Here is an 11992-nt window from a genome sequence, read left to right on the forward strand (position 1 = left end):
AACTTCACCCAGTTCATATCATCAAGGCATCTAAAGAACTACAGATGGAATTGATTGAGCTCTTGGTAGATGACATTTTAAAGTCATTTGATGCTAAGTCCAACTGAAATATGGAAAAATACAGTAGGAAAACTGCATACTTCGGCAACACGCCCCCAAAATACTTTCTTGCTTTTCAACCACTTATTGCTATGAATCTGAATTCTTCTACCTAACTTCAATCAAGTTGCCCTTAAGGCCACAAATGACTGGTAGCCATCTAGAGGATCAACCGAAACTGCAGACTTCCATGCTGCAACCAAATATTCAAATACTTTCCAACAAAAAGCAGACACGACAAAGTCATTAAAAGGTTAGTTAACTTCATAATTAACAAATAGTTTTCATTTTTTGAAATTGTTATGTACATAGTAGTTAGATTTTTACAAAATAAGGTACGTTTTTAAATATATCTAATTGAAGTTTCTTGAATGTGGCCTTATTTGATTACAGCTAAGTCAATGCGGCTTTCCAACATGAAAAGTTTCCCCACCCGTGGAGTAGACCATCTATTTCTGGAAAAAACACATCTCTTTTTCAAAGTAGATATGAAATAATTTTTTGAAAATAAAAATACAATTTTTTTCAAATTTATCTCTTATTAAATACATGCATAATTTATAATTCTTAAGGGGGAAACAAAATCTGAATCATAGCAGACTTTTAATGGAAGCTTCTTGAGTAAACAAATGAATGAAAGGAAGAATCAAAGAGAATTTCAGGGATAGGAAAACAAGGTGAGCTTTCGGATCGCTACATAATATTCCTATTCATAAATGTTAACCAGTGACTGAAGTTCCAATTCAACCAGTGACAGGTACAATTTTAGTGCAAACCAGAATAAGAGTGCAAAGGAAGTAATAAGATAAATATTTTATGTACATTTTTCAGATGAGAAAACTAGGGTTTACGAGGTTAAAAAGCTGATTCAAATTTTGCTAGTTTGTTACAAGACTAATTTCAAAGTCAGTGCTTTTAACCACCTTATTATTCAACATCCAAATAATTAATATGAATGAATGTATGAATGAATGTGCCACCATTTCCTGAGTTTTCCTATGTGGTAGGGACTGCACTAAGGGTTATGAAATACATTATTTATTTAATACTTACAAAAATTACATGAGGTATATAATTTGCATGGGGACTTGATGTTTTATTGTCATTTGCCTTTTCTCATTATTATTATTATTATTATTATTTTGAGACAGGGCAATTTCTCTCTCCTCTGTTACCTAGGTTGGAGAAGAGTGGCATCATCATAGCCCCCTGCAACCTCAAACTCCTGGGCTAAAGAGCTCCTCTTGCCTCAGCTTCCCAAGTAGCTGGGACTATAGGCCCATACCACCATGCCAGGATTTTCTTTATTTTTATTAATTTATTTCATTTACTTATTTTATTTATTTTGTTCACTTCATTTACGGTTGTCTTTACTCATGTTTTCTTCATCGCTTCTTGGTTGTTATCTATTGACTTCAGCTAAAGCCCATGTAGCACGGCAAATCCATCCACCGTTAGTGCTGGTGGTGTTGCCCTCACTAGGCTACTGGTTGCAGCAGCTACTAGAATAGCCAGTAGACTCATCATCTGGGTCAGGGGCTATTTATTATGTTCAAATGGACACTACCTGTCTTTCACTGTCTTTTTCTCTAAATAAAATATTAATCACCATAAAACTTGAGATTTAAAAATGTTGGAAAGACTGTAAAATACATGACCTTAGATTTGGTGGTTGCATATGGTACATACAAAGGGCTGCTTAATTATGAAGTAATTCCAAAGTACCAGTGGGCCATTTTCCCCAAAAGGAAACTTCAAATGAATGTCAAAAAGTCATCAATTATTGAATGCAAATTTCATGAGTTCGTCTCTGTATGTGGTATTCTTTAAGGAATAAAATTCAAAAAAGAAGCTCATCTTAGATGCAGTGGGCTTTGAAGGTCTCCCTTTACTTTCTTTTTAGTTTACTAAGACTATGTGTCTTTTAGGATCATCCCCAAGTTTCCTTTGCTGCATTTTTCTTTGTAGCACTACCACCAATCCATTCAGACTGAGGCATGACATCTATGTTTACAAAGTCCTAATGCCTTCATTTGGGTTCCTAATCTTTCTTTCTGATCTTCATACCTTCTGTTACAGAAAGAGCACAGCTCTTTAAACAGTAGAGTCCCAGACAAACATATGGCTCCCCTCAGAAGTGTTTCTTCATGGGCCCAATAGCAAGGAAGCCATTAAATACCAAATCCTGGGTTATGTCCCAGGACAGTGTGAAGTCGGAATCTCGAATCTGTATCTGTTCACATTCTCAAACAAACAGGGTTGCCTTTTGAGGACAGGTTAGTCCCTCCTAAATTTTTATTTAAGAAGTAATTGCACCTATGAATAAAAAACAGACTAATCAACAAGTAAATGTTGAATTTTTCATAGACTCTAAGCGATCGTTATTTTAATGGACATTAAAAGACAAATACATTTATCAGCCTGTTAAAAAATCAATGTTATTATCCAAATGGATTTACAAGCATTAAATACATTTTCCCATAAAATATAAATAATATATCCTATTTCCGACCTTTTCGAAGGTCTGTGCGAAGCTGAAGAAATGTTCATTAATGTTTCTGGCTGTCATCCAAATTTAAGCCAAGGAAAGCTAGCTTATTTGTAAACAAAAGTGCCAATAACTTGCCTTTCCAGGATTACAAATTTTTACCATGAATTGTTCTGTATTGTGTGATACATTTTCTAAATTTAGGATATAATTCATTATCTAAATCCTTGCACGTTTCAAGACTTTTGCCCTTTGTCTTCAATGAGTAAAAATGAAATAAAAAGTCCCTAATTTCACAACATAATGTAACGTGATAAAAACCTCTTTGTTTTAGAAAATTACGTGTCAGTGCTGGGTAACCTATATATAGTACCAATTAACCAACGATGTAATTATAAGTTTTTAAAAGCTAGAAAATTCGCTGCTATTTCTTAGAGATGATGTTGATTTTTTTTTTCATATTCTTTTGAGATGTTTCCCCCTTACCTCATTTCATAAGGCCCACTTTTTTTAAGGGCACAACACTATTTATAACAATAGATGTTCTAGGAATTGGCAAACTGTGAAATCCTAGATGGAATGGCAGAATAGCCCCTCAAGGAGGGAATGGACTTTATTTATTCTCGGTGAGTTCCAAGTGCACAAAAATAAAGGGCCTGCCAGTTGCCAGTGGGAGGTGAACATAATTATGACTTCACAGCTGCTTCTTCTAAAGAAAAAATGGGAGAAAAAGGAGTCATGCATTTTTTGTGCTGCATCTAAAAAGAATATGCACAAAGGGAATATATTTATGCCAGATATAAGAAGTCATAATCAAAGTTATACTGTACTACCAAACTCATGCCAAGAAATTCAGAAATCTTGACTTAGCAGTTTGTAAATCAGAGCTATGCATCTATAGTATTCTAGAATTTAGAGCAAAGTATGGATAATCGAGGTCCTCAAATATATCTCCATTATCTTGTTTCCCCTGATAAAGTTGTTCTTTCAGCAAAATTGTCATCAACTACTTTACTGGTTTGACATTTGAAAAGCAATTCTGTTCAGAGAATTCAAAACTTGATGGGTCTGACTTGAAAGTGTGTGGTCTCAAGCAAAGCCCTTTGGAAAGTTTTGCTTATGACTTTGGAAATTAAACTTTATAAGTGCTCCCAGAGACAGTCAAGGTTACTATTCACACCTGCCAGGGCTGATATATTGTCTCATCTGGAATAGTTGTTGGCAGCTTTTTCTGTGAATGGTTACATTGTAAATATTTTAGACTCTGTAGGCCATATAGTCTTTGTTTCAGGTATTCAACTTTTCCACTGTAGTGTGAAAGCAGCCACAGACAATGTGTAAATGAATGAATAAGACTGTACTCCAATAAAACTTTATTTACAAAAATAGCTAACAGTTGGATTTGGTCCTAGGCCATAGTTTGCAGATCCCCGATATAGAAATCTCTAGTAATAAATATGGAATTGAAATAGCCAAATCTTTATCAACAGTGGTCTCTATTTAGTGTCATTGGGGCTTTTAATAATAATTAATTTAAATATATGGGTATTTCTCTTAAGACGTTTTGTCAATTAGTAGTGGAGAGATGAGTACCAGTAAAGAGCAATCCTTTATCAAAAACACTGCAAAAGTACTTTGATTACTTGCTTCTTTACAAAATCATCATATCAAGCAACTGCATATAGGGACTTATACTGAACACAAAGCTCCAAATATTTTTATTTTCATTGATCCCTAGCAGATGTAACAAATGGGAAGAAAAGATGAACAGTCAACCTGATTTCAATATAGATATTTTGCGGCAGTGAGAAAGGATATGCCAGTTGAATCAGAATTAATTGCGAATCTGCTTTTCATGAGGAAGCCTCATGAAAAAAATAATCTCTTTGGTCTGCCTCGTACATGAATAGGCTACGTCAATCTTCTGAAGAAATGTTACATTATCTGAGTGATAACTGTAGGTGAATCCAGGGTGATGTCTTTCCCTGGTTCTTCCAGGAATCTGCCATTGACTTCTGTGTGCCACTTAACTTCTATTTGATCTATTTCCCAATTTATAAAATAAAGGAGAATAAAGAGATGTCTGTAAAGTGGTTTCAAAGCCCGAGTGAAAGGCCGTCTGCAATATAGGATGGCTGAGTTTCAAGGAGTCAGGAGGACACTTTGGCTATTGAGAATACATTTTAAATCATGTAAGTGTACACAATTAATATTCTTGTGAATGCCGTAATACTCAGCAGTATTCCAGAGCGTCAGATAGATAAGGGGGACACTAAAGTTTAATAATCAAGTTAGACCTTTTAATTAAAATAGATATAAGAAATATGTATATAAGGAATGAGTTTTGAATTGAAAGTTGCTATTTTGTGATGCCAACATAGGTGCATAGACATAAATTCACCTAGACAGTTTTCAAAGGCTCTTTTACATATAATTTAGGTACTCCAGTTTTTATTTTTTCAATGTATTTTAGTTACTTTTATCCTTACTCTGTTTTTCTTCATATTATTCTCTTTCTATTGTTACAAGAGACAAACTTGAACATTTTTAGTAATCCAGATAATGCTATAAAACTAGTATCTTAGAAGCAGCACAAGGTAGTAGAATTGTGCTGGACTCAGTATCCTTTGCTTTCTTCAACTTTAGTTTCTCCATTGGAAGGGCAATAATGAGAAGCTTACAATTCTTTCAGGAGCTTGAATGAGATATTGAATTAGAAAGTGCTTAACAGTTATAGGTGTTTAATAGTCAAGACTCAAATTTGAGTTTGAGTGAAGGATGCTGATTAAGTGAGGTAGACATGATTAATTTCTCTCATAGGACAGAAAAATTTACAAATAATTACAGTTTTCTCATGGAAGAAAGCATTGTCATGATAGTTTTCATTGTGTCTTAATATTCTCATTGCAAGGCATTTAACATTCCTGTCCCAGTCCAAAAATGCTAGTAGCATTCTGCCATGGCCATCATGAGGGCAAAGAATATTCTTTCGTGTTTCTAAGTACAGTCTGCCCTCTGTATTTCCTCTGTTCTGCATCAAGGATTCAAACCACCACCAATCGAAAACATTTGGAAAAAAAATTGCATCTGTATGAATGTGTATAAACTTATTTTTTTTGTCATTATTTCCTAATAAGACAAGAAAACAATAAGAGGACAAGAAAACAATACAATATAGTAAACAAAATAGTATAAAAACTATTTATGTAGCATTTACATTGTATTAGGTATTATAAGTAATCTAGAGATGCTTTAAAGGCTATGGGAAAATGTACATAGATTATATGAAAATACTGCACCATTATGTATCAGCGGCTTGAGCATCCAGAGATTTTGGTAGCCAAGGGAGATCCTGGAACCAATCCCCCACAGATACCAAGGGGTGACTATAGTTCCTGCAGGGTCAATACTAAACCTGGATGATAATTTGAGGCATCTGTGAATCCAAAGGGCAATGGATTATTTTGGCATTGAAAAAAAAATGCCAAAATACACCAGCATACCCGAACTCCTCCTTAATGACCTGGGATCTCTTAGAGATCTGCCTAGGGCACAGGGAAGAATGAAAAATTTTTCAAAGTAAATATTCAAAAATAAATGTAATGATCAAAGGATCCTCCTTTTTCCCCACCCCTACCTGGTGCAGCCATGTAGAGCCATGACAAAATGGTCATAGGTCCCTGCATAAGAGACACTGAGGGAGCACGGCAGTGTAGGGCAGTTGGGGCTGGTGGCAGGCCATCGGAGTCGGAGGGCTGCCATTTATTGGTTGACTTTGGATGAGCTTCTATACAAAGGAGGTTTATGCAGAAGTTTACGGGGCAGAATTAAAAGGGAGGTTCCTTTGCTCCATGCTTAGAGGAGCGTGTTGTTTATGAAAGGAGAAGAGAGGAGGAGAGAATCAGATTTAGGAGATTCCTTAATAGTACCACACAACTGTTGGAGAAGTACTGAGCTTTTGTTCTGATTTAATAGATGGTAAAAAATAAGACAGTTTTAGTGCTTATATTGTTTCTAAGTGGACAGAGCAGAAGCTTAGACTCAAGAATTTATGAATAATTTTTTCTCTCACCTGATTATTTTGATTCTACTATGAATAAGCTGAGAATTATCTTGGAAAGTCTATGCAGGTTGCCAGAAACAGAAATGCAGGCTTGATTGGTCAGGGAAAAATACTCCAGCTGCCTATATACTAACAGCATCCATTCATTAGGGTCTTACTGTATGCACAGTTATTGTCCAAATAATTCTATATACATAGTTTTTCTATTCTTTACAGTAAATCTGTGAAGTTAGTATTATCATTGTCTCCATTTTCTCACGAAGACACAGAACTTGGAAAGTCAAATACCTTACTCAATATCACATAGTTAATAAGAGAAAGAACCTGGAATCAGAGCCAGGGCTGTCTACTTTGGGTTTGTCCCTGGTCTGGTGGGAGTGCTAAGGCAGGAGTGAGGAATGGCAAGTCCTGTGAGAGCAGAGGGGGGTGATTCCAAGGTAGATCAAATGGCACCCATAATCCTTCTTGGGATGCTGAAGGCAGAGGTCTTGAGAAGTCCGTAGTTCCTAGATTGTGTACATGTTCAGACCCAGTGGGTATCTGTTTAGTTTGATTAAAACCTTCCATGCTCCAGAAAGGGAATGTGAGTCTGTACCACCCACAATGAGACAAATTAAATCAGCAGATGAGAAGATTATCCGCACGGCCCTTTAATGAACCTTTTCCACCTCCCACCCTCACTGTGTCAGACTCCACCTGTAAGAGGCAGAGGAGACTTTCAAAAGAAGGTCTCTATGTATACTGGGTGGCCATGAATTTCCCCTTGACTCACAGACAGATAAAAGAAATGTGACTCCTAGTCACCAGGAAGCAGGAAGTCTCCCCATGGTTATTTGATCTTCTGTTCCTCCAAGGAGGCCCACATATCATCCTTTGCCACTTCAGGTCGTTAAACCCATTTTGCTCCTTTATATAACTGCTAAACATAGATGCTGAAATGAAGAAATACAGCCTAAATAAAGACACCAATAACAGCTTGCAGGAAGTATTAAAAACAGTTCTGCAGAAAGTTAGGAGCCAATGCCTCTTCCATTGTGAGCTTTAAAGGTGCTCAAAGGGTCAGCCACAAAGTTACTTTGTCACAGGTACAAAATCAGAAATTTTGAGGACTATTGCGTACAATTTTCACAGTGGATCGGCTAGAGGTTATTAAACACAGAGAATGCTGAAGTCATAATCTACCGAGAAGGCAGAAAGGGCTCATGCGCGTTCCGGCTTTCACATTCTGTGGGCCAACTTCAAGAGCAGCCACTGTTTCTTGCACTTCTGACTCTTGGTTAGGTGGGTTGTTCCTGAGCCACTAAGAAGAGACCTACAGAAAAGCCGTGAACTAGGAGGTCGACTGAGCCAACTGGACGAAACCAAGCAGAACCTCAGATGGAGAAAGTTGCTCTCCAAAGGCAGGGGATGCTGAGCCCTAACTCCTTGTCAATTACCCATGAATCAGGGCTTTAAGGAGGCAGTGTAGCATGGTGGTTAAGCCTAGGGGTTCTGGAGATAAACAGAGCTGAATTTGATTCCTGACTCTACTAATTGTGTGACCATTGGAAAATCACTTTATCTTATGACGGTACATTTTCCTAGTCTGTAAACTGGAATTAATGTTAGTGCGTTCTATCTAGGATTGCTATGAGGACTAAATACTTAATAAAAATGTCCGATCCACATGAGTGATTCATTTGTGGAAGTGGTTATTATTGAGCAGCTACTATGTGTGCATCCCTGTTCAGAGCACTAGGGCAAATATTGAGGTAAAAAGCATGGTGTGTGCTCTCAGGACGCATGTAGTCTAGCCAGATTGACAAGAAAAATATATACACAGAAAAATTAAATAATATAAAGTAGCATACAGCAAAATGTCAATTGTGTAGCATGGATGATTAGTGTTTTATTCATTTATTCGTAAAGCACACACTAAATACTTCCCGTGCTAAAGAACTGTGATAAGCCCAGAGAAGGGTAACAGAGATTAATCCTCATAACTATTATTACATAAAAATTACTAATTATCCATAATTTTATTTATGGAAAAACTGAGATTTAGACACAAAAAAGAACATACTGAAGATCCCGAAAGTAGTAGGTGGCAAGGCTGAGATTTGAACCCAGACTTCCCTGACCCCAAAGTTCATGATTTCTTTTTTTTTGGTGACAGAGTCTTGTTCTATTGCCCAGGGTGGTCCTGAACTCCTGGGCTCAAGCCTCCCACCTCAGCCTCCTGAATAGCTGGGATTACAGGTGCAAGCCAGTGTGCCTGGCCCCAAGTTCATGATCTTATAGAGAAGTTGTTAAAAGCATAGACTCTAGAGCCAGAGAGGCTGGTTTCAAATCTCCACTCTGCTAATCATTAGTTCTGTGACCTTGAGTGAGTTACTTAAATTCTCTGGACCAGAGTTCCTCACCTGTAAAGTGAAGATAAAATATTAGCATGTGGTTTTTGTGAAGATTAAATGAGTTAATATATCTGAAAACTGATCTATAGCCTGGTATACTGTAAACACTGTAAATATAAGCTCTATAATTATTATGATAGTGAGTACTATAATTATTACTGTATTAACTGAATGAGGGTATGTAAAATGTTTAGAACTTTGTTTGCTATATAATAAACACTCAATAATTATCTATAATGATCATAATAATTATTAGGAGGGGTAGTTAGGGCAGGCCATTTTATATCAGGAACGTGAGCATCTGCTGATTTTAGTATCCATGGGAGGTCCTGATTCATAGTAGAATCAAAATAAAGAATAATTATTATTATTACATAATGGATTATAAGCGCACCTGAATAGTTTACCTTCCTTCAATCAAAATTATCTTTCACTGCCCCTAAACTTGCAAACTCCTTCACCCCTGTCCATGGTATCACAATGCCCTCACAACACTATTTGAAAAATTGTATCTTGGCTAACTTCAGTAGATAACCACAGAAATCCTAGGATTAGAACAGGCCTTGGTTTAATTCTAAATCATGGTGCTATTATGAGACTCAATGCCTGATTACATGTATACTACTATAGGATATTGTATAGACTCTATAAATGTTGATTATTATTGATATAATGAATTCATTTACTTTCTTTTCATGTCACAGTCAGTAAGTCCTATTACTTTTCATTTAAAACATTTTTCATATCATTCCTTCTTCCTACAGATCTCCTAGCTGGAATCCTGGGGCTCTAGGCTTTCCCTTAGGTCCAATCCATCCTGCTTGCCATTGCTAGTATATTCGACATTTAGATTAGACTAAAAGAACCATCCATGATTTTCAATTTCCCACCATGACAGACCACCATCTCCCTGACAGCCAACTCTATCTTGTCTGAATTCTTTTATTGCTTGCAGAGCTTCCTTCTAGTCAAAGCAGTCTCCTCATTGTCTACTGTCTTATGCTGACTTTGGACTACACTCATGTGCTTTTCTGTATCTCACCCGGAAGCCCCTGTTTTACTCACTGCTGACTCAAATCTGCCTGGTCTTCAAGGTCAAGTTCATGTACCACCTCTCACTTAAACCCTGCCTTAACTACACTCTGCCCCCACCAAACCGTCCGTTCTCTGAAACCCTACAGCCCTTGATTCTTTGATACCTAATGCAGTATATGATGCAGGGGACATTGTAAAGAGGTTAAGAACATAGCCTCTTGAGTCATGTAACCTGAGTTCAAACTTGGCTCTGTCTCATACTAGCCATGAAACCTTGGGCCTCAGTTTTTTCATCTGTAACATGGACATAACAGGAGCACCTACCTCATAGTATTATTTGCTTGAGGCTTAAATGACATAATCCATGCAAAGCACTCAACATAGTCATTGATGTGCAATAGTCACCCACATACATTAGCTGTCAGGGTGTGCGTGGTTGTGATGAGAACTCACCACGTTTGCTGAATGAATTCGTTAAACTATTGATTTCTACTCAGCTTTCTAATTTCCATGGTCAGAGAAACAAAACGTACAAGATATTTGATAATCCCGAAAGAACATACATTTATGTTTACCTTTAGGATGCTGCCAGAGTCTTCGATGACACAGACACACCGTCCGGCTGTTTAAACGCTTTCCTCATCTCATTCTGGGTTTCTCCCTCTCCCAGCCATCCTTGTCGCCGACCACCCCTTTCTTCATGAGTAGAGAAAGGAAGAGGGTGATGGAAGGTTTCGGATTACTGCAGATAAAATGCACAAAGACAAACCCAGGGCTTCCCATATTATATTGAGTATAGAAAATGCTTTGGGGGGACTCTAAGAAGCTTGAAGTCGTTTTCCCTGTAGACATCATAAAAAGGGCAGTGATTTATAATTCGGAAGAACAATGGACAAGAAAGGTTCTCTACCTGCCCGTGAAAGCAACGACTGTCTTGCGAGGACTTCTAATGTAGTCAGAGCTTCAAAGAGGTTAACAGCCCTTTTTCCCTAACTGCCTGCTACGCTTTGCCCTAGAGGCACTTCTGCTCTTCTCTGATTCTTTTTGGCTTAAAAAATAATTTTTTTCCCCACCATTCTCATTTCTCCTCTCCGATCCTCCCTGTATTTCTTTTTCTCTTTAGTGCTCTGGCTTTGTGGCTGACCCCACGGTACCCTCTCAAGGGCACTTGGCAGAGCTGTTGTCTCAGGCTGGGGTTTTCTCGGGCTCCTTTGACCGGTAATAGAACAAAGGACAAAAGGCCGTCTCTCCAAGTAACAATATCTCTTTGCTGAAGCTTTGTTCTGCGGCTTTGAGCTTTTTCTCTCTGATTCACTGGCCTTGCATCTGAACAACTTTCCCATTTCTCGCCTTTCTATTACCTTCTAACTTCTAGAATGAGTAAGTTAGACGTATTGTTTCTGGCTTCTCACTTCCAAAAAATTCTTCAACACCGTTTACTGAAATTTGAGGGCAATATATGAGAAAATGGAAAAATCAAACTAATGCCAATCTTAATTCCCAGGCCCCTGCTCTGCTGTGGCAACCAGAGTCCTGGGTCCTGCATTCCCCCTCCTAAACCACCTCCAGGTTGGCCTCCAGAGCTATCAGGGCTAGACTAGCTGGTGGATAGTCCTTCTTGACAGTCCCTTCCCTAGAGGCCCTAACAGGATCTAGAGGTAGTTTTGGAAACCTGTGGAAAGGGGCCCATCAACATTCAACCGTGTACCCTGTTACCACTGAAGAGATTCCTTGTGGCTCCATCATTCTGTTTCTACTCTTCATTGCTCGGTTAGTCCTTTAACAAACATAGCCGGGGGCCACCAAGCACCTCCTCCTTGCCATTGTTACTGCCACCACCTGAATTCACGTGCTCGCTAGTTCTTCACTGATGTAGTCTACTAATACTTCTGTTAGTTTCCTAGGGCTGCCGTA

The 11992-nt window shown here is 37.9% G+C and overlaps 1 long non-coding RNA gene across 1 annotated transcript; it reads right to left on the minus strand.

Annotated features, from left to right (window-relative positions):
• Nucleotides 1-3182: 3182 nt before the first annotated feature.
• Nucleotides 3183-11280, minus strand: LOC105823836. Its single transcript, XR_001138169.1, has 2 exons — nucleotides 10654-11280; nucleotides 3183-3296 (listed from the first exon to the last, which is right to left on the minus strand). It is a non-coding gene; the product is annotated as an uncharacterized LOC105823836 (long non-coding RNA).
• Between the last annotated feature and the right edge of the window lie 712 nt (nucleotides 11281-11992).

This window comes from Propithecus coquereli, unplaced genomic scaffold (assembly GCF_000956105.1).
Source record: "Propithecus coquereli isolate 6110/MARCELLA unplaced genomic scaffold, Pcoq_1.0 Scaffold7, whole genome shotgun sequence".
In the NCBI taxonomy this organism is placed as follows: domain Eukaryota; kingdom Metazoa; phylum Chordata; class Mammalia; order Primates; family Indriidae; genus Propithecus; species Propithecus coquereli.